The sequence below is a fragment of the Humulus lupulus genome, chromosome 5, assembly GCF_963169125.1.
Source record: "Humulus lupulus chromosome 5, drHumLupu1.1, whole genome shotgun sequence".
Lineage (NCBI taxonomy): Eukaryota > Viridiplantae > Streptophyta > Magnoliopsida > Rosales > Cannabaceae > Humulus > Humulus lupulus.
The window spans coordinates 19,317,655-19,341,537 of NC_084797.1; positions in this window are offsets into that span (position 1 = coordinate 19,317,655).

Below are 23,883 nucleotides of genomic sequence, written 5' to 3' on the forward strand. Positions count from 1 at the left end.
AATCGCACACATGGGAAGAAGAGCATCGACTCCGTTTCTATCTCCTTCTCACCTGGGTCAGGCGATTCGAACCCGCCACCTAGAAGGAGGGGTTGACCATGGAAGTAAATCCAGCGAGACAATGATCTCTCTCCTACACAAGCTATGGGAAAGGCAACTAAGAAAGGAAAATTCCTATCAGCTAACCATGATGTTTCAAAGAAGAAGATGAAATCAGACTTTACTAGGAAAGTGAAAAGTTGTTGGGAGAGTCAACTAATTGATGTTAAAGTTGACCTCAATAACAATTTCATCTTAGTGGAGCAAAGAAAGGAAGACCTCCGTGTGTGAAATTTTTGAGATCACTGGGGAGCTAAAGGAAGACATAAGCAAGAACCAAGATGACAACGAAATGGAACAGACCTAGGTTTTTCAGTTTGGGAATATGGAGAATTTCCCATAAAAGTTTCCACGGGTACCATGAGACTCTTAGCTCAGAATTGTCACGGTTTGGAGTGGACAGCGATAGTTTGACAGCTCAAGGATTTAGTCCGCCAATCTCAGGGAGAGATTATAATGCTTTTAGAGACAAGGTTAGACGTGATCAAATTCCAACAACTTATCCATAAACTTCATTTTATTGAGTTCTCCTATGTCCCTCTTTCTGGCCTCTCTGGGGCTTTGGTGTATGTTGGAAGTAGGGGGTCAGAGTCACCATTGAGGAATACTCCAAGAATTTTATGATTGGGGCCATTCACTCAGATCCTCCGGGGAAGGTTTCGCGAGTCTTTAAGATCTATGGTCCTCCGGCCTATAGAGATAAGGAAGAGTTCTGGAGAATAACAGGCAACAAGGTGCTAGCGTCTGAGGACCCGATTATTTTAATTGGAGATTTAAATGGTACTTTTAAGGATGATGACTGCATTAACTATTCTAGATCGGTAAATTCTTCAAGATACTCTTTTGACTTAAGGCGAATGGTAGCAAGAACGAGTGTGGTATATTTAGGGTTCACTAGCAACCCTTTCGCATGGAACAAGAAAATGGCTACCTCAAATAACAGGTTGACCATGAAGCGGGCTGAACTAGACAAGGCATTTGGAATAATTAAATGGCATCTATTATTCCCAACTACGGTGGTTAGAAATCTCATTGTAGCGGTGTCGAACCACAAGCCAATTTTGCTTGATACTATGGGAGGAATGAATTACATGTGAAAACAATTTAAATACAAAAACATGTGGGCAAGGGTTCCTCGATGCTTCTGGGTCGTTAAAGGTGCCCAATGTAAACATCTGAGCACTAACCCAATGGTCAATATCAACTGAAAGCTCAAGAGAACTAGAGTGGAGTTGGCTCGTTGAAATAAAGTGCAATTCAAAGATGTCAAGAAACAGGTAGAGGAGGCAACAAATAAACTAGCGGAGCAGGAGCAAAAGTACCCAGAAAATGTCTCAAAATGCAAAATGGCAAGAACTTCTCTTAATGAGGCCCTGTTGAGAGAATAAATTCATTGGAGGCAAAAATCGCGAGTTAGTTGGCTGAAAGAAGGAGATAAGTGCTCAAAGTTCTTTACGGCTTCGAAAGTTACTAGAAGGCGATGAAATTATATTCAACAACTTAAAGTGGACTCTAACACTTGGCTGAAGGAAACAAAAGACATTGGGGAAATGTTCTAGCAACGGTTCAGAGAAATTTATAGAAGGCTCGGAGTGTTGGGTTTTATGCCCTTATAAAATGATGACGAACATGTAACACGATTTTATGTGTCAATAAAAGAAGTAGAAATCATTTAGTTTGACAATTGTGTTGCTTGCTTGTTATAGTACATGATTATTGGAATAATACAAACATTTATAAAATCTCAAACATATAAATAGTTACAATTATAGAGACTAGGTCACAATGGATTATAATTGTAATTATATGCTCAAAAGAACGAGTCCTAAGATTAGCCGGTGCATTATATTTTTACTGATTTGGTAATCTATGATATGATTTACTTACACATTTGGGGTGTGATGTCTTATCCAAGGCGTTGACCAAATAGATAAGAACGGATGTATATGGGTACATTGGACTAGGACCGATATTGATTATTGATAGAAAAATAAGTATCGTTGTTATCAAATCTAATCAATGTCACAATGTTGGCCATAGGTCAAGTTGATCTTTATTGTGAGTGATAATATTTTGCAAAGTATATTATTTTAAATCTTTTGACTTGTTCGTTACCAGCTTACCCTACAGTCTAGCCCATACTTACATCTTGGAAATTTAGTAGTATAATTGAGTGGGGGTATTAATCATAGAAATGAAATCTATAGCTTCTGTATGAGAAGTGAAAAGATGACTTCCTTAATAGCTTAGTACAAAACAGTAAATGATTAAGCGCTTATATATGTGATTAAGTTCACAGATTTATCATTTACAATGGACTTAGTGGGAGTTAAATTACAAATGAAGGGTAAAATGGTAATTTTAACCCAGTTCATTAGTAAGTCATCAATAGAGGATTGGCTTATTGTAATGGTTATAATAATGGATAATGTATTTGTGGTTTGGAAAAAAAAATTCTATAAATTCAAATGTTCAATTCTGAATCTATAGTGGAGTCATGAAGAATTAATAAATTGTGAGATAATTTATTTAATAAATAAACTCATGATAATTTATTATAGCTTGTATCCATGGATCCATGGTCCTCATGACGTCTCTTATCAAATCAACTTTAATAGTCTCAAACATTTGATTTAATTATCAATTAGAAATATCAAATTGACTTGGTCAATTTAGTGATATTTACATGTAATAAGAATTTGGGAATAAAAGAGAATATTTGGGCAAATTTATTAATATTGCTAAATTTGTGTCAATATAAATAAATAATATGAAATCAAGTTTCAAATTATAATTAGTTAATTTGAATAAAGATTTAATTATTTATTTAATTAATTAATTGAAAGATAAATAAAGAAAAATATTTTGAATTTAGGCTCAATTGGGACTTAAATTCAAAACAAAATATTGGGCCCAAGTCCATTCATGGGAGCCCAAGGCTTTGATTTTTTTTATTTATTATTTTAATTAACTTAAATTTAAATAAAGTCCATTAAGTTACCTATATAAGGAATGTGAAGTCTATTTTCATAAGTAAAAAAAATGAGTCTCAGTTAATTTATTGGGTAAGTGAAAACCTAGACAGTCTAATCCTTTCTTTGCTGCTCATTCTCTTCTTCTTCCCTCTCTAATTCTATCTCATGTGTTGAGAACTTGCACACTCTTTGTTAGACTTGATTTAGAGATAGGCTTGGAAGACTTTGGCATAATTTAAGCGATTTAGATTCTTGGCAATACCTTACTACCACAAGGAATCAAAGATTAGAGAATCTAAAGGAAAGAGTCATTGTTCCGCTGTGTATTCGTAAGTTTCTACATCTTTGTACTTATGTTAATTTACGAATCTAATGTTCATATGTATGTCATACTATTCTATGTTTCTATTATGTTTTTGGAAAAATAATATGGAACATGCATCTAGATTTAAATTCTAAGATCATTCAATTGGCCTCAGAGCCTAGATTGCCTAGATCTAGATGTTTTAAAATCATGATTATGTTTACAAACTTTGACATGTTTAGAAGATTGGATAGTTGCATGTTCTAGAAGCTTGTTTAGGTTTTATGTGTTTTTGCCTAAAAATTTATTGTTTTGGTGTTTTTTAATTTCTATGTATGTTTTATCAATTATATAAAACCCCTAAAAATTATTAGAAACAAGTTTGGAATTATTTATGGCACAAAAAGTCGAATTTTTGCATATTTGGACGAAAAGGCACGCTTGGCGCGCAAGCACGCGCGTGGTGTACGTGTGAGGCACACGATCTGCGCGCGTGCGCACGTGTGCCCGACCTGAGTGGTGCTGCCAAACAAATAATAATTAATAATTATTTTTTAAAACGATAAATTTCAAAAATTGATTTTTTTTTTTTGGAAACTGATATTTTTTTTTAATTTTAAATTTTCAAATTATTTATGGTTAATAAATTAATTATTATTTTTTTAGTTTTCTTATTTTGTGGGATATTTTCTAAACTTAACAATTAAGCTTAAATTTAATTAATTAATTGAATTTTTTCTAATAAGTTCTTATATTTAATTAATTATTTTTAAATTGATAAATACCTAATTATTGTTTGGGGATAATTGTGGCATAAGTACCCAATGTTTGGGTTTTGTACGCGGCATAGAGCCAATGTTTATTTTTAGTGGAAAAAGTACCCAAAGTTAGTAAAACTGTAATTTCGTCAGTCTCATCTGTTAGACTTCGTTAGGCAGACACGTGTCACATTTTTATTGGTCCAAATCATAATTATTTTTAAACATTGGGTACTTATGCCGCGTACAAAACCCAAACATTGGGTACTTATGCCGCAAATATCCCTAATATATTATTGAGTTGGACCAATCACGAAGTGACACGTGTTGGTCCAGTTATCACGAAACGGAACCTAACGGAGGAGGCTGACGGAATTATAGTTTTACTGACTTTGGGTACTTTTGCCACTAAAAATAAACATTGGGTCTATGCCCAGTACTAAACCCAAACATTGGGTACTTATGCCACAAATATCCCTATTGTTTGTTAGTTAGATTTTTTTTGTTGGGAAAATTGTTTATTTTGGAAATAAATGTCATAAATGAGTAACATGCCATATAGATTGATATGCTAGGCTCATCCAATTGTTAACATGCCATGCATCATTATTAAGTTATTTTTTACATTTAAGTTTTAAATATAAGTATAATGATGGTCTAATTTTGTTTGAAAAATGTGAGAAAACTCAAATAAAACTTTCATAATATGTTAGGTTTTATTTATGCTCAATTGAACGTCTAAAGTTTAAATTCATCTCTTATGGATAGTTCCACTTGTGAAGGCTCATTTGCTTTTCATTACTAGAATGAGTCTAATCAATAGAATAACAATTAATGAAACGAAAGCTCAAATTCATGTCTTTTTGGGCTTTGTATGGAAGTTAGGGAGCCTTAGTAGTGGGTCTGACATACTTAGCCCATCTCTCCTCCATGCAATCCCGAATTGTTAAGACCTATTTCCCTGAGTTTGACTTAATTGTATTAGGTTAAATTATCTTAGTTGGACCTAATAATTGATTAGTAACAAATTACTTCTATTTTTTGGATTAATTTTCAATGGGTAATTTTAGAATTAATGGGAAATTATAAACTATGGTTTATTGATTATTTTAATAATTTAGCAAATCTAAGTTGGTTTATTTATTATTTTAATAATTTGGCAAACCTAAGTTGGTAATTTTCAAAAGAATAAAATACTAGAAAAATTAAATAATGAGTTTTAAATTTTGAATTCGATCTCCATCGTTGATTTAACAAGGTTAGAGTTCAGTGGAGTCTCATGGCACTCTGATTTCGTCTCCCTACGGAAGGTGTTCACTAGACTACTTAACGTGGTTAAATTTCTTATGGTAGATGGTTATAGATGAACCTTCTATACACCCATCCCTACAGTGACTATATAAATTAAGTCTATAATATTCGAAACCGTGGGTCAAACTCATAAAGTAAGAAATATTTGTGACTCTCGCCTACCGGAACATATGGTTTTTCGTTTCTTTGATCGAATGGATGGTGTAGCGCCTCAGAATTTTACTTAGTTAGATAGCAGTAGCTTACGCTATAATATTTTAGTTTTTGTGGATGTTGGTTCAAGCTGGGAATTAGTTGGAAACTCATAGAGCAAGTTATGAATTTTATAAGTTTAGCTTATAATCTAAAAATATTATTTTTATCATAAGTTTTGATTAATGTAGTTGGTCCTATAAATATTCTTTATTATAACCTAAGGTTTAGATAGAATAATTAAGAATGTGACATTTGTCACAAGTGTGTTTATTAAGGATTTTAGATGAATAAAATAATCAAGGATAAGCCTAGGAAGTCTAGAACCTTCCTTCAGATGTTAGGATCTCGTATTACCCAGTCAAAGTAGTTTAAACAGTTTTAAGTGTGCTTAAAATGTGAAAAAATGTGGTTTAATACTTCAACGTAAGCCGATATATCGCAGCTATAGGAGTCGATATATTGCCTATGCTAATACGGAAAACATGTCGACTTTTCATGAACGAAACTATGAAGCCTCAAGAAAACAAGGGAGGCGATATATCGACTCCATGAGCATTTGTGAAATTTCTGTGGAATCCGAAGCTAGAAACAGCCCTCAATAACTTGGACTTGTTCTTGAACTATTTTGATCGAGTTCTGGGCATTTGCTGAACGGAAAATGTCATTTTTATTCATTAATTTATTCATTTTAATGGGAGTTAGTTTCACTCCTTGAACTCTATAAATTGGACCCTTCACTCAGTCATTTTCATCATCTTTCAAACACTTTTCAGAGCCTCCAAGCTGCTATTTCCGTTTTAGAGAGAAACACTAGGATTTTGGGGTTAAATCTTCAAATCTAAGCTTTTATAAACACTTGGGAAGTAAGCTATAGTGTGATTTCAGTGTTTGAGGTATAGATCGAAGCTCTAAGCTATCTCAGGAACTCTTAATCCTCAGGTCTAGTCCATTTCTATTCTCTTCTGTTACTTCAAATCCTAACTCGTTATAATGGCTTTTGGTTAGTATTACACCTAGATTTCAAGAATGGAGATTTTGTTCTTGAAACTCAGGCTCGTAATGTGTAAGCTTGAGATAAGCATACTTGTCATGTCATTCAACATTAATGAGAAAGTCATGGACAATCTCGCTAAGCAGTGAAGGCGACAACATTGGAATTGGTGAGCTCGGAAACTACGTGGGCTCAGAGGAGTTCCAAGCTTATAAGTCAGGCTCAGAACCACAATAACAATAGTTCAACACTTGTATAAATCTCCTACCATCAGACAACATGGTTTGAGCTCGAGCGTTGTGAGCTCGGAGAGGATGATCTCAATAACATCACTTGTTGAGGGTATAGGCAAACTGAGGTGTCGAGCTCGAAATGGGTGAACGGACTCAAAGGCGTGTGAGTCTAGTGTCCAACCTCGTAAGCTATGTGTGAACATATTTATTGTTGTAAAATTCCTATGTTTAAGGGATCAGATGTAGTCTGTTATTAAATCACAAATATCATGAGATATATACGCGTACGTAGTTATTGTATGCATTTAAAAGTATTAATTTTTATTGATTTGTATCATAACTCCCCGAAATATGTGGAAAGATATTCACTGAACCACTCTATAAATAGAGTGGAATAGTTCATTTGTAAGGACTGAAAATTTTGTATTGGGACGACTCTGTAAAATTGCTTCCAGAAAGCTTTGAGAGAATTCCAACGTGGACTAGGCACATTTTAACTGCTAAACCACGTAAAAAAATTGTGACTATGTTGTTTGTTTCCTCTGGTATTTTTGTTTAATTGCTCTTCATTTCTAAGTTTATGAAAAACGGCGTCAACAGTTTGGTGCTTTCATTGAGAGCAATTAAACTAGACGTGAGCCTGTTTAATCAAAAAGCCTCCTGAATCATCAATGGCCGCTGCAAGTAACCCCAGTGCTGGTGAGCGACCATTGCTCTAGGTACCTAAGGAGCAAACTCCTCATGCTGAGGACTTCCCCCGCCAGCCTGGAAAGTAGCCCATGGTGGGCCAAGATCCTGAAGAGAGGAGAGATTCGTCCAACTCTCGGGGGCCGCCTGCCCCCAGGCTTGACGAGGATATATATTACAATCCTGAAAGATATGTTCCAATTGTGGAACTTGAAAATCGCCAACTGCGCAAATAGTTTGCGAAGGCAACAAAACACAATGAATAATTAGCCAGATAGGTTGCTAACGCCCAAGCACCTCCCCGGAGGCCTAGGGGACGTCCCCGTGGGAGCATAGCCACCAGGAGGGCGGAGCAAGTGCCACCACCAGCGTCTTAGCCAACTCAGCCAAGGCCCCGGAGGATTAACTAGGCTGAGCCTACTGCCAACCCGACTGCAGAAGTACCAACAGGAATGGGTAATAACTGAGCCCCCACGGCGGCTCAGAAACCAAACCCTGATGTTGCGCGAAACAACCCGAGGCCTGATCGAACAAACTTTGAACCATCCAGGCCTGACAATGGGAGACAACCACCATCACCCATAAGACACCCACCATCACTAATAAGGCACCCCTCGCCAATCCAAGAAGTCCCACGAACTACACATCGAAGGCCATCTCGCAGTGGCAGTCAAGATGGAAACCGACGGGCTAGGCCTGGACAGGGGAGCGAAAGAGAGGCTATCTAGGATCATAGGGCTCATCGGCCTTCCGGAAGACAAATGTCAAGATCATAAACTGCTGGGACAAGGAGGCTAGCAGAAGACCCACCTCATAATCATTGAGTCGCACATCCAGAAAAGGATACGAGTTACGTAAGTGAAAGCTTGGACTACACTCGGTCCGTGAGCATTTATAACACCGAACCAAGCATACAAGGAATCGAGGGAATCACCCTAATCTACGGGATCATATAAACCATAATTGGGGTCAAGATAATCCCCCGAACCCTGATCTGCGCGACCACCTGAATGGCCGCAAACAGTCAGCGTATAACCCTGTACCGAGACAGGGAGCTGGAGTTTTTATTAATGATAACCAGCCCCCTCAGGTTCGGGATCAACCTCCAGTGGATTTAGTCCAGGAAAGGATTGACCAATTAGAAAGAGCATTCAGGCTCCTGCAGAACGAACGCAATAGGGACAAGGCTGAAGAATCCGCTGAAGATCTCGAGCCTTTTGCCCCACATATCTCCAGCACTCCATTCCCTAAGGGGTTCAGGATACCTCATGTCCCACCATTTGATGGGAACTTAGACCTGTATAGTCATTTGAGTACCTTCAACACCATCATGCGAGCCAACAACATTGGGTAGGAGCTCAGATGTATGTTGTTCCCTGCCACACTTACAGGACCAGCAAAAAACTAGTTTAAGAAGTTCAAAAAGGCATTCGATCTCGTCCTGGGATCAATTGTCTAAAGACTTTAAGAAACAATTTAAGGCAATGATTGGCATCAGGCCCGAGGCCTCAGCCTTAACGAATGTCTGACAACAACAAAATGAGTCATTGAAGAGTTACCTTACGAGGTTTAACCTAGAAGTGGCCCGAGCTCGATATGTCGATGATAGCAGTCACCTAATGGCTGTTAGAGTAGGTATATTTCCAGGAAGTCCCCTTTGGGAATACTTACAAAGGAAACCTATCATATCGCTAACCGAGTTCAATCGGAGGGCCCAAAGGTTTGTCAATGTAGAAGAGGCGAGGTAAGCACCGAACAAGACCTCTCAGCCTATAACTACAACGACGAACATAAACTCTGCCACGACCTCGACGGCCCCCTCAACTTCGAAACCCTCTGGGGACAACCCTTCTAAAAGGAAGAAAAACGAAGGGAATAACCTTGAGGATGAAGGAGGAAAAAATAAGAAAGGGGATAAATATTTCTCCGTATACAAAGTGTATATTGAGCTCAACGAGTCTCGAGAGAATATTTACCCGGCTAATGAGAACCAGGTCCCGATCAGATGACCTGACCCCATGAGGAACCAAAAGGTAAAAAGAGATTCAAATAAATACTGTAGATTCCACAGAGATATCGGACACACAACGGATGAATGTCGACAACTGAAAGATGAGTTCGAAGGCTTGATCTCTAGGGGATATTTCGGACAGTACGTCAGGAACCGAAATACCAATCAAGCTTCGACAAGCCAAAGGGCAGCAGCTGCACAACCTGCCCAAAACAATAACTCCCAAGCTCGGGAGGACGAGCGACCCCCTCCGATTGATGGAGAGGATGTAATAACCATCTTGAAGGGACCTCATATTGCAGGATCGGGTAGGAACGCCCAAAAGAGATATGTGAATAAGCTCAAGACTAGAGACGGTTCACCCTACGAACCTGAGCCATGAGCTCCAAAACAACAGAGGGTTGAGACTCAACCCATAACATTTACTGAAGAGGACGCATCACACTTCTTGTTTCCCCATAACGACCCCCTGGTTATAACTCTCCAACTCACAAACAAGAGGGTACGCCGAGTCCTAATTGATAACGGGAGTTCAGTGAATATCCTTTATAAAGCCACTCTAGAAAAGATGGGACTCGCGCTTCGTGATCTGAAAGCATGTGCAACAACATTGTACGGTTTTTCAGGAGAAGGGATTGCCTGTATGGGATCCATCGAACTTCCTGTGACCTTAGGTGACTATCTAGTCTCAGTAACCAAGATGATGGAATTTGTTGTGGTGGACCTCCCATCGGCCTACAACGTACTGCTCAGGAGACCCGCCCTAGTTGGGCTGGGGGTAGTATCGTCCGTTAGGCATTTGGCCATTAAGTTTTCGACTTCTAGTGGCATCGGGGAGTTGAAGGAGGACCAGCTTGTGGGAAGAGAATGCTATAGCATCTTCATAAGGGGAAAGAAGCAAACCAATGCACAGACACTTGTAATTATTCAGAACAAGGATGGGACAGTCTTCGAGATAGATGAAGAGATCGACTCCAGGATAGAAGAAAGGGCTGACGTCGAACCTCTAGAGGAGCTCAAGGAGGTCAAGCTCGAAGAAGTCGATCCCACGAAGACGGTGAAAGTGGGTAAGAATCTTTCAAAAGAAGCAAAATATCAATTAATCTGCTTCTTAAAAGAAAACCAAGATGTGTTCGCATGGTCACACTCGGACATGGTAGGAATCAGTCTGAATGTCATAAGCCACACGCTTAACATTGAACAAAGCTTCCCCCCGAAGTAGCAAAAGCGAAGACTCCTGGACGATGATAGAAAGAAGGCCCTCAAGGAAGAAATCGATAGGTTAAAGGCAAATTGATTCATACGAGATGCCTTTTATCCTGATTGGATTACCAATCCAGTGTTGGTTCTGAAACCCAACGGCAAATGGCGAACTTGTATCGACTACTCGGACCTTAACAAGGCATGTCCAAAAGATTGTTTCCCCTTACCTCAGATAGATCAAATCGTAGATGCCACCGTAGGTCACGGCATTATGTCATTCATGGACACTTATTCTGGATATAACCAGATTTCCATGCACGCACCGGACCAAGAGCATACGAGCTTTGTAACCGATAAAGGGTTGTACTGGTACAATGTCATGCCTTTCGGGCTCAAAAATGCTGGAGCCACATATCAAAGGCTAGTGAACAAGATTTTTTCTTAGCAGATAGGGAATACATGGAGGTTTATGTTGATGACATGCTTGTCAAATCCAAACATAACAATAACCATGTGGATGATCTTGCTGAATGGTTTATTGTACTTCGAAAGTATAACATGAAACTTAACCCACAAAAGTGCTCTTTCGGAGTATCTTCGGGAAAGTTTCTGGGATTTATAGTAAATGCACGAGGAATAGAGGTTAATCCAGATACAATCAGGGCATTGATTGATATGCCCTCACCTCAAAAGCATAAGGATGTCCAGAGCTTAACTGGATGGATGGCAGCACTAAGTAGGTTTCTTTCGAAATCTACAGACCGTTGTCTTCCCTTTTTCAACCTTTTGAGAGGAGGCAAAAAAATTGAGTGGTCAGAGGAGTGCGAGCTTGCATTCCAAAACCTAAAGAAGCACCTCACCGAACCACCAATCTTGTCAAAACCTATCAAGGGAGAAGTCTTATATTTATACCTCACTACATTCGAGCACGCCATTAGTGTCGTGCTTGTCCGAGAGGAGAATAAGGTACAAAAACCAGTGTGCTATGTTAGTAAAAGGTTACTAGGGGAAAAATCGAGGTACCCGTTGATGGAAAAACAGGCTTTCAACCTGATCCACTTATCTCGAAAGCTCTGACCTTATTTCCAAGCACACTCTATTCATGTGTTAACTAACCAACCACTACGACAAGCTTTATCTAAACTAGAGGCTTTTGGAAGATTGTTAAAGTGGTATATCGAACTCAGACAATTCGAGATCACATACCACCCAAGAATGACCATCAAGGGATAGGCCCTGGCATATTTCATTATCGAGTGTACTGGAGTATCTAACGATGAAGTTGTAACACCAGCCCGCGAGCTGTGGAAACTTTACGTCGACGGATGCTCCAATGAACATGGATCGGGGGCAGGCATTAGACTGATCACCCCAGCAGGAAATTGATTCCACTCAGCCTTAAGGTTCAACTTCAAGGCATTGAATAATGAGGCTGAATACAAAGCATTGCTAGCAGGACTTCGAATAGCCAAGGAGCTCAAAGCTAAGGCAATACACTACTATAGTGACTCACAGCTAGTGGTCAACCAAGTTTTGGGGGAATATCAAGCTCGTGGCATAAAAATGGGTGCGTACCTAGAGAAATCCAAAGCTGCGCTCAGACAGTTCAAATTTTACTCTATGGAGCAAGTTCCTCGAGAACAAAATTCAAATGCTGACGCGTTGGCCAGGCTCGCTACCACCAGCAAGGCTGATACATTGAACGTGGTCCCCGTAGAATTTCTATCGACCCCCAGTATCAATGAGCCTGACGAAGAAGACGTATGCATGATTGATTCTCAACCTACCTAGATGACCCTAATAGTCAATTATCTCGAAACCAAAATTCTCCTAGCAGAACGAAACAAGGCTCAGAAACTGATGTATCAAATCTCGAGGTATACTATTGTGGAAGGAAGGTTGTATCGAAGAGGGATTCTGTGCCATTACTCTGATGTGTAACTCCACCCGAGACAAAGAAAATTCTGGAGGAAATTCATGAAGGCTTTTGTGGAGATCACACCAGGGGGCATAGTCTATCCATAAAGGTGATAAGGCAAGGGTATTTCTGGCCCACAATCAAGGCATATGCGTTCGAATACGTCAAAAGATGTGATAAGTGCCAGCGATTTTCCTCAATACCACGAGCTCCACCTACTATGCTCACCATGTTGACCTCCCTATGGCCATTTACGGTGTGGGAAATCGACCTTCTAGGCTCGCTACCAAGAGGCAAAGGTGAGTAAAGTACGCTATGGTCGCGGTCGATTATATCACAAAATGGACCGAGGCCGAACCCCTGACCACAATTACCTCGAAGAAAGTTTTAGACTTTGTGGTAAAGAATATCATCTACCGATATGGGATGCCAAGGAAGATAGTGTCGGACAATGGTACCCAGTTCGACAGTGACATGTTTACCCATTTCTGTGAGAAGAATGGGATAATAAAAAGCTTCTCCTCTGTCGTCCATCCCAAATCAAATGGCCAGGTCAAAGCAGTCAACAAAGCCCTAAAAAGCTCCATAAAGAAAAGGTTAGAAGAGGCTAAGGGGAAGTGGCCCAAGGAGTTACCTCAGGTTCTGTGGGCTTATCGAACCAATCCAGCTCGAAGAAAGTCTAGACCTCATTGAAGAAAGATGTGATGAAGCTCATTTGAAAAATGCTGCATACCAGCAACGAGCTACCAGGTATTTCAACAAGAGGGTTTGAGATAGGAAGTTCGGATTGGGAGACCTGGTCTTACGACGTGTGTTTCTGGCTACACGAGACCCATCTACTGGAGTACTCGGACCTTACCAGATCGAGTCTATCATCCGGCCTGGGGTATATAAATTGGCAAGACTAAACGAAAATTTAGTGCCGCGAGATTGGAACTGTGAACATTTACGACCGTATTATCAATAATGTAGGAAGGGTGTTTTGGTTGTAACCAAGCTTGTTTATTTTTTAGACATTTGTTAATAAAAATGTTAAATTTGTTCAAAAGTTGTTTTCTTAATCAAATGTTGTATTTTTTGCAAACTCTCTTAATTCAATAACCTATGGTCACACTCATAGGATATTAAGGGGGCATCAGTGGTATACAATCATAACATAAGTTTGAAAAAATAAATAACATAAAAATGTCTGGATCATTAACCTGACATAAAAATGTCTGGATCATTAACCCGACATAAAAGTTTTAAGTATACACGTAAACTAATAACGTCTGGATCATTAACCCGACATAAAAGTTATAATTGTATACGCGAGCTAAAGTTGTCTGGATATAACTAGATTTGCGAACTAAGGTAGTCTGGACATAACCAAATTATAAAAATTACAAGTGTATGGATTAATAACCAAACACGCGAGCTAAAAGCTGTCTGGATATAACCAGATTCGCGAGCTAAGATTGTCTAGACATAACCAGATTATAAAAATTACAAGTGTATGGATTAATAACTAAACACGCGCTAAAGCTGTCTAGATATAACCAGATTCACGAGCTAAGATAGTCTGGTCATAACCAGACTATAAAAATTATAAGTGTAAGGAATAGTAACCTAGCACGCGAGCTAAATAAGTTTGGAACAAACCAGCTAAAACTAATCGACAGAAAATTGGAATGTAAATTAACCTACTTTGAATTAAGTCGAGTCCAGGGCTGGAAACTTTTGCAAAAATTAGTTTCGACCTCACAACCTTGAGGAGCTACTCGAGGATGAGAAAAGTGACTAGAAGAGCAAAATATAACTAAACTGCTAAGATTACATGCCATATAAGTACTTTCGAGGGCATGGTAAAAGTAAATTCCAACCTTGGCAATAATGAGGTCGGACATGGATATATTGAGTAAATTGTGCATGAATGCATTGAAACTCGAGCTTAAATCCAAAAAATGTGTTTGTATGAATAAACAAACATAAAAACGAGCCTTTAGTTTAACATGCTTGAAATATTTCGACCCAGAAAAGTAAAGCAAAAATATTAAAGCAAAAGCTAAATGTAAAATCAAATGCATAAAAGTTTTTCGAACCAGAAAATTGCGTGCATAAAGATTAAAATTATTGTCTAAATAATAATAAAATAGCCCTAGAACGAGCTATGCATTGTCTTTGCCCCAAGGGCACATATAAAAAAAAGGAAGTATTACAAAAAACTTAATGGGACGCAACCCATGACCTCGCTTTTATAAAGCAGGCACATCTCCGTCAACTGCACCAGACTTCTCTGCTGCCTCCTCTACCTCGTCCCTGACATCCTCCTCATCGATTCAAGCTTGCCACCTCTTAAGGAATTCATCTTCAAGGTTGTCCAGAAAGTTGGTGTTGAGATCAGCGTTGTTGGCCCAGATTCGGTACATGGCCATATCAACAGCATGATCCTTTTTATGCTTAAACTCCTTGAGGAGGCAAGCCTTCTCACCCTCAATTATATCAAAGGTGGCCTTCTTTTCCACCTCAAGCTTGGCATTCAGCTCTTCGACCTCCTTGATTCTGGAGTCTCTCTCCTTGATTTCAGAAACCTTAGCCTCTAGTTTTGACTCGAGCTCAAACATCGTCGACTTCGCAACCATGAGCTCATCAGCGAGCTTTAACTGGAGATTCTTCGCCTCTGAGCATAGGCCCGGCTCGAGTAAATATTGTTGTTCAACTTAAAATTTAGTTGAGAAAATGCAGCAAAATCCAGTACACATAAACAAAAACGGGTTATTAAACATACAGGATAATTTCGTATAAGCAGTACTATAGAATAAAAGGATTTACCAAGGTGAAGAGCTCGCTGCCCTTGTCATAAAGGGTGTTGTTGTCTCACCAAAAGGTGAGGAACTACCATTGAGGGGCGCCAAGGTTGCTGAAACTTTGGCCAACTCGGGATAATACATCCAATCCCAGACTAGCTCCGTGTGTCCTCGTAGCGTTGTCGATCACATACTCAGGGGCATGGGTTGAAACCGACAACAAGTGTTCCCGTGTGGGAATCTGCTTCTTTGGAGCCGAAGCAGTCTGTTGAGAAGTTTGGATTGCAGGAGGAGGCAAGGGAAGCAAGATCTTGATGGATACTCTGACCTCAGAGTTTGGATCATCAGGTAGGCTCGGACCATGAGTGTTCGAGACAAGAGGTGTTGCCTCAGATTTTTTCAAAAATTTGGAGGGGCGCCCTGCTCTCTACGATGCCCTCGGGCGTTTGCTTTGCTTAGCTCCTGAGCGACAGTTGAGCACATTATCTAAATCAGACTCCATGTCTCATGCACATACATAATTTACACATTAGTGATCGAGCCTAAACATCAAAAAGAAACAAGGAAAAAGTCAAAAGAAACCTAACTGGTACTCTTCCCTAAGCTTGTGCTCGGCGACCAAGTAATCCCTCTATCTTTAGAGGATGTTGGGGGAGACCTTCCCTATATGTGGGGGATAGCCTCGAAAGGTCTCTATAGACATTGGTCCCATATTGAACAGCGACCCCATCCCAAACTTCGTTTAAACTATACATAGTTTGGAATTTTCCTAACCAGCTATCAAACCTATGAACCCTTTCATCTACCCAAGACTAAGCATGGAAGTTGTCCCTAGGATCCGGGAGTAGGATTAGAGTGTCGGGTTTGTGCTTAATCAAGGAAGGAGACCACTTGGCAGAGCTAAGTATAACTTTACCTTCGCCACCCGAGCTCGAGGCCTCGTCTTGGGCTTCATTCCCTGAGGTGGGCTTGTCGTGATGGCAAGCCACAGAGGGACGGGCTCGTGAGCTTGACGACCTCCATCTCAAGGGGAGCTCCTCAATGGGAAGTGGCACATGCTCCCACTTGAAGTACTTCCAGTAGGCAGTGCCGTCTGTCGACTGGTCTTGCTCCAAGAAACCACAGGCTCGGAACCGTTCTTCATAGAGAAGATAGGACAGAGAACGTCGACCATACAATAGTTGGAGCAGAGTTTTCTTGTGCTCCACCATTGACTCTAAAGGGGTGGGAAGTTGATAGTTGGCTGAAGAAATGGATACGTGTTATTATTTTGAGCCCAGTCAATAAATGATCAAGAAAGGAATAAGTATGAGTACTTACAGATGCGCTGTAAATAGTAGAACTTGGAGGGAGCGAGGCGACCCGTCTAGAAGAAGGCCAGCTTGAAGTTTGGAGGATAGTTTGGCATATCCTCGAAGATCTTCTTCTCATTCAGATAGCTCGACAAGTAGTAGAAGCCATCCCCTCCCTTAGCTAGGGAGGGATTTCTTTTCAAGCAAAAGAGATACAGAATCTCTTGTGGTGAGGGTCCTACCCACTTCAGCTCATGGTACAAGGACTTGAGGGAAAGCAAACCCCTATAAGAATTGGTCTGAAGTTGGAATGGGGTGAGTGCAACAAAATCCTTAAACAAGGATTTCAGGGGTAGTAGGGCCCCTACATTCATATGCTCACTACTCCAAGCCATGAGCTTAATCTTGCTGTCGATTTTGCCATCACTCGGGGCGTAGCAGCTCCGCTCATTCGGAGATGCAGGTCGATACATCAGCGTGCCAGAGAGCTTCAGGCCATGGAGAGCAAGAATGTCAAACTTTTGGCCTGTTGAGGTGACCGAGCCCCAATAACGTTCCGCCTCGAAATGTCCCTCTTGCAGGGTCGGGATAGATGTCACTCGAGAAGTAGAAGGGTGATTTTAAAGGTCCTCCATCAGCAAAAAGGAAAGTGCACCAGGCTCGTAAGCAACAATGACTTTGAGTTTGGGATTGAGTGGGATAGGTCTGATCTCGGGGTATGGATCAGGATAAATCGCGACCCGAAGTTTTTTCCTTTTTCTTTCCTCGACCTCGTCAATTTGTCGTCGGAAATGGGCTCAGATGTCCTCTTGTTCGCACCTCATGTGGTGCTCGTGTATCAGTCGCTGGTTCCTAGTGAAGGGAGACTCTGGATTGGGAGTTGATGGAGAATAAGGAATTGCGAGCACTGACCCCCACCAATTCTCAGAGTTATGTGACATCTAGCAAGAAAGAAAAGGGTGAGGGGCAGGCATACGAGAAATCAGAGTATAGTTTTAGTGATTTGAGCTCGAAGGCCCGAGATCACGGAGTAAGCTCGATCGAGACCGAGGTCTCGAAAGGACAGATCGAATTCGAAGATAATCCCCCGAACTATTGTAAATTTTGGGATTCGAGCGTGTACTTAATGCGAGAGTGGGAAAGTTTGGATTCATTTTAAGAATCCTATATTTTCAGGGATAAAGATGACGATTACCCAAAAAGGTGATAATTTTTGGATTTGTGCAATTAAAATCCTAATTCAAAACCCTCATTTCTTGGCTTACACAATACACTACCCTTAATCTGAAAAGACCCTATGTGTGCATTTTTTACACTAAATCTGGGTTTTAGAACTATGTTGTCAAAGACTTCGAATCGAAAGTTTGTGCTAAGCAATATTGCTAAGACTACCAACTATAGCATACATTCATACGGGAATGAAAAACATAAAAATGCATGAAGACATGAAAGTACGAGAGTCAAGAACATGAAACTTACACACAGAAGCTTGCGGGTACAGTGAAATTGACAACTGTAGGAGCGGTTGCAAGAAAGCTCTCACGGAGTCGAAAATACCAAGGTTGTTATGTCTCTTCGGTTTGGAGAACATGCAAAGAGGAAAGTAGAATTTACAGCTCTAGTTTTTTCTTTCTCTCCAAAACTTGAGACGTAAAGATGAAACTGAAGGAGAAGAGAAAGTGAGACTATATATATATATATACGTCCAAAAAGGAGGTCAAGGGTCGAGCTAATCTGGGCCTTTGGCTGGATTTTGTATTCGATCAGACAGTCGGGTCCAAATGTGATGATGGCGGAAAAAAGCTGAAAAGTGAAGAGACGTGGGCGTATTGGAAAAGTATCAAGTAATTTGTTTGAGCAACCTGTGGCTGACGCGTGTCCACACTCGAGTGTGGTAGGTGGCTCAATTTTCGAAAATGGCAGTTCAAAAGTTTTCTTCTCATAGGATTCAAACTGATACTTTTGAGGGGGAAAATGTTACACCCAAATTTCGAGAATGGAGATTTTGATATTGAAACTCAGGCTCGTAATGTGTAAGCTCGAGATAAGCATACTTGTCATGTAAATCAGCATTAATGAGAAAGTCGTGGACAGTCTCGCTAAGAAGTGAAGGCGACAACATTGGAATTGGTGAGCTCGGAAACTACGTGGGCTCGAAGGAGTTCCAAGCTTATAAGTCAGGCTCGAAACCACAATGTAATGCCCTGGATTCCCTAATGTGGTTTAACGGCTGGATTTGTAGGCCGGGAGGGCCATAATTGTTTAATTTTGCCATTTAACGTGTTTATTCATGTTTATGAGAATTATGTTATAATATAATGTTAATTGTAAGCATGTCGATGATATATGTGAGACCACATTATGATGTGGGTTTATTCGAGCTGTTCGACATGAGACGATCGTAGTTATTGATTAGCGGTTTAGTCACAACAGGTTTAAGTGTCGGGACTTGGTTTGAGTCTCGGGGTGATTTTGATGGTTAGAGCGTTACCGGGAGATAAAGGGGTAACGGGATGTGAATTATTGGTGTTTGAGATTATTGAGAATAACAGGAATTGGAGAGCGTTAATTATGATTAACGAGTTAGGAGGAAAGTACCAAAAATGCCCTTTGGAGTCTTTAGAAACCATTAATTGACCTAGGGGTAAAATGGTCATTTCACCCCTAGGATAGATATAACCTTATTTAGCTGAAAAAGGTGATGGAAAAACAGAGTATCTTTGAGAGTTCTCCCGTACCTTCTTTTTCTCTCTGTTCTTTGTGGTTTTTGAGCCAACTTTGAGGATTCTAGCTTGGGAAGCAAGCCTTGGGAGTTTGGGAGTGTGTTCCACTATTGAAGAGCTTCGTAAGCCAAGCTTTGGGTAAGTTTCTAACCATAGTTTCTCTGGTTTGCTCTGTTTTAGTTTTGTTTTGCAGCTGAAATGTTTAGGGTGAATTCATGGGTTTTGTTGGGAGTTTTGGCTAGGGTTCCCATGCTTGTGATGTTTGGGATGTGCTGGGATGGTTTTTGGGTTCATTTGGCATCAAGAATAGGCTTTGGAAGCTTGGGAATCGAGTTAGAATCGAAGGAGATGAAGAAGGTCGGTTCAGGGAAGTTTTGGGCTGGAGGTAGCGCTACAGCGCCCACCCTAGGGCGCTATAGCGCTCCTCAGGAGGGTTTCTGGCACTTGGGCGGTTCTGTTTTTAGCGCTGTAGCGCTAGGGGTTGAGCGCTGTAGCGCTACCCTGTTCTTTCCAAACCCCGTTTTGAGTGTTTTTAAGGGTTTTTGACTTGGGGTTTCAATCCTTAAGGCCCGGGATCGATTCTACTCACCGTGTGGGCATGTTTCGAGGTCCCGAGGATGGTGCTTAGGTTAAGACCCTATTATTGTGGATTCTCATTAATGGAGGTTATAATTGGTTGTGATTAGGTAACCGCTAAGGAGCTAAAAGACCGATCGTTCTCAGGGGTCGTCTTTATCATACTTCTCGCTCGAACTTGAGGTAAGAAAACAGTGTATGGACACAGTTGCACCCTGTACAGGTATATGACATGCATGGTTTGATATTGAGGCATGTTGTTTGTTATATGTGAACGTGGATTGCATATCAAATGCTAATGATTGCTAATCACCTGTTTAAGACACTGACTAGTCAGGGACCGACTCTAAAGTCGATGATCACGCATTGAGTGGCTCTATGGCATTAATGCGAGGCCGACCTAAGGTCGAAGAAACTTACAAGCGCTTGCCTGGTCTACGGCCAGATGACTATAGCCAAGGAATATGACCCCGGTGACCGTTTGTCACGTGGCTAAGGGACATTGTCCATAGTTTCGACTCTAGAGTCGTGAGGAAGGTTATGTTGGTGACCAATCACCATGCACCTGTCCTGAACAAACTTATGAATGAAACACTTATCGATTAAGCCCTGGTGACCCTATCATCACATGGCTAGAGGGAGCGATGCTCATTACTGTGACTTTTGGCTATTGTCACCTATTTGTTGGACTGATAGTCCTGGATGATTATTATGATCGTTGTTGATATTATACCATATCTTATTGTGTTTTCTTGCTGGGCCTTGGCTCATGGGTGCTACGTGGTGCAGGTAAAGGAAAGGAAAAGCTTGGCCAGCCTTGAGTGGAGACCTTGGGCGATGTAATGTACATACAGGGCCGCTTGACCGCCACGGTCGAGGAGTTCTCAGAGGGACTAGGGGTATACCCTATTTTTGCCGCTTAGGCCGGCGGAGATTGTAAATTTGAAACTGTAGCGACTCTTTTGTAATACGAACTACTTGTAAACATTTTAAAAGACTCATGAGCAGTTTATTTACTTAATGAAATGTACCATTTCCTTTTACTGGTTTTCCACCTTAACCTGATAATAACACTTAGATCACGTTTTTAGCCAAAGGACTCAGGTAGCGAGTCAAATTTCCGGTTCACCGTTCTCCGTAACTGTTCTGGGGTATCCAGGGCGTTACACACAATGACAATAGTTTAACACTTGTATAAATCTCCTACCATCAGACAACATGGTTTGAGCTCAAGCATTGTGAGCTCGGAGAGGATGATCTCGATAACATCACTTGTTGAGGGTATAGGCAAACCGAGGTGTCGAGCTCGAAATGGGTGAATGGTCTCGAAGGTGTGTGAGTCTATCTTCCAAGCTCATAAGCTATGTGTGAACATATTTATTGTTGTAAAATCCCTATGCTTAAAGGATCGGATGTAGTCTGTTATTAAATCCCAAATATCATGGGATATATACACGTACGTAGTAATTGTATGCATTTAATTGTATTTATTTTTATTGATTTGTATCATAACTCCCCGAAATCTGTGGGATGATATTCGCTGAACCACTCTATAAATAGAGTGGAACAATTCATTTATAAGGACTGAAAAATTTGTATTGGGAAGACTCTGTAAAATTGCTTCTAGAAAGCTTTGAGAGAATTCCAACAATTGAATAACACAGACTCGTGGATTAGGCAGATTTTAACTGTTGAACCACGTAAAAAATCATGTCTATATTGTTTGTTTCCTCTGGTATTTTTGTTTAATTGCTCTTCATTTCTAAGTTGACGAAAAACAGCGTCAACAGTTAAGAACTCGATTTATTTGAACTTAAGGTTTTCAGTAAGTCCTTATTCCAATGGCTTAGATATTCTCTTCATCTTCTTCTCTTTAGGAAACTTATGGTTTTACTGTTTGGTTTTAGGAGTTTTCGATCCCGCACTTGTCTCCAATATTTCAGTTTTGGTAAGGAAAATAAGTTAGATTTCATGTGCTATGTGTTTGTATGTATGTTCTTTTTATGTCTTTTAGTCGCTTAGGAAATATGGTTGCTTAGATAGCAAATCCCGAGATTTTTATCATTATCGTAGACTATAGTTGTGTCTAAACTTGCATCTAAAATAGTAGTTAAGAGGGCTATAGTGGCTTCTATCACATACTACGGTAATGAGTTGATGGCCATTAATATTGTAGTCCATTTTTATGTTTTTATGTTTTATGCTTTATTTTTTAGTAGTTTTTCCTTACTGGGCATTAGACTCATTCCTCTTTATTTAGATTGTGCATGTAAATGAACATGGAAGGCGGGACAGATATGAGGTGGCTTTGGCTTGTGTATTGGGCAAGGAACTTAAAGAATGAACCGATGGGATCGATCGAGGATGACATTGATATTTTGAGTCTTTTAATTATGTCTTTATGATTTCCGCACTTAGTACTTTGAATATTTAAATAAATATTTTGTTTTCTTTATTATTTTATGTATAAACAATGGGATCCCATATTTTTGGATTTTCTATGTATTAATAAATAAAGTTCTATTATTTTATGTATATATCAAAAAATAGTAGTTATGTCTTAGTAGTTTTAAAAGTCTGACATTTTTAAATTAGTCGGGTCTCTACAGATAGGTAGTTAATAAAAGTCTAGGACATTTTATTAATTGAGATGTTTCTCTATTTAACTAAGTGAATATTTGTGACTCTCGCCTACCAGGACACATGGGTTCATGGCTAGTTAAAGTGCCTAAGAAATAAAAGATAAGTGTTTTAGTGTTTTGCTTATCTCAAAACATTTTGTATGTTTTGCTATTTCTAAAAATTTGATGAATAAATGTTTGTCAACCAATGCGTTGATTTTTACTTAGTTGATAATCGTAGCTCTAGACATCCTACCCCATACTCTCTCTAGTCTCTAAAAAGTTTTTCTATGGTGAGAATCTCACAAAATGTTTGTCCAACATCAACATGGTATTGATTATGGACAACAACGAGTTCGTGATAATCAAAGATATTCTTATTTTTCCTATGCAATGATCACCAAATCTTTCAAAGAGGATTGTTGAGGGTGGACTGAGAAAAGGAAAGAAGGCTAATACTACCAAACATGATCAAGGAGAAGTTTCCTTAAGCTTCTTCTTTGAATATAAAATGAGGAAGAAATTCAAACAAAAAGAACAAGCAGGTCATTGGCAAGGCACCAAATACTGCAAATCATCATGAAGCAAGGCCTGATTATAAGTACACTAAAGGGGAGTGTTAAAGAGGAGTGTTTCCAACTGCAAGGAGACTGGGAATATGGACAAGATTGCCCAGTACTCAAGGCATATGAAACCCAATATAATGAAATATTTATTTTGGATGCATGTGATTTTAGATGACGATTATTGGGTTTTGGATCGTTGAATCAAGATCTACTAAACTTGCATGTACTTTTTTACACCTTTTTAACATTAGGAAAGCCATGAAGGATAAAAGGCCAAAGCTTGGAATCCAAAAATTGTTGTTCGTATTAGACAATGCAAAATTATGAGCTTGAATGAATTTTGGAAATAAATATATTGTTTTAAGACAATGTTTATTTTATTCTGATTTTCAATGGAAGTTTTAATTTCCGTTTTTCTTATTACATCAACAATAATTTGTAGTTACTTTCACAAGTAATAAAATCATATTTCTTAAAATGGATGTGAATTGTGGGGTGGATGTATGGAAAATGAGCTATACCTATTGCAACTAAACAAACCCTATGTACTAAATAATTAGTTGTTTAAGATAGCTAAATCTAGGACCATTAATCAACAAAAGGTCAATAATGTTATAAATGGCGTACCTTTGGT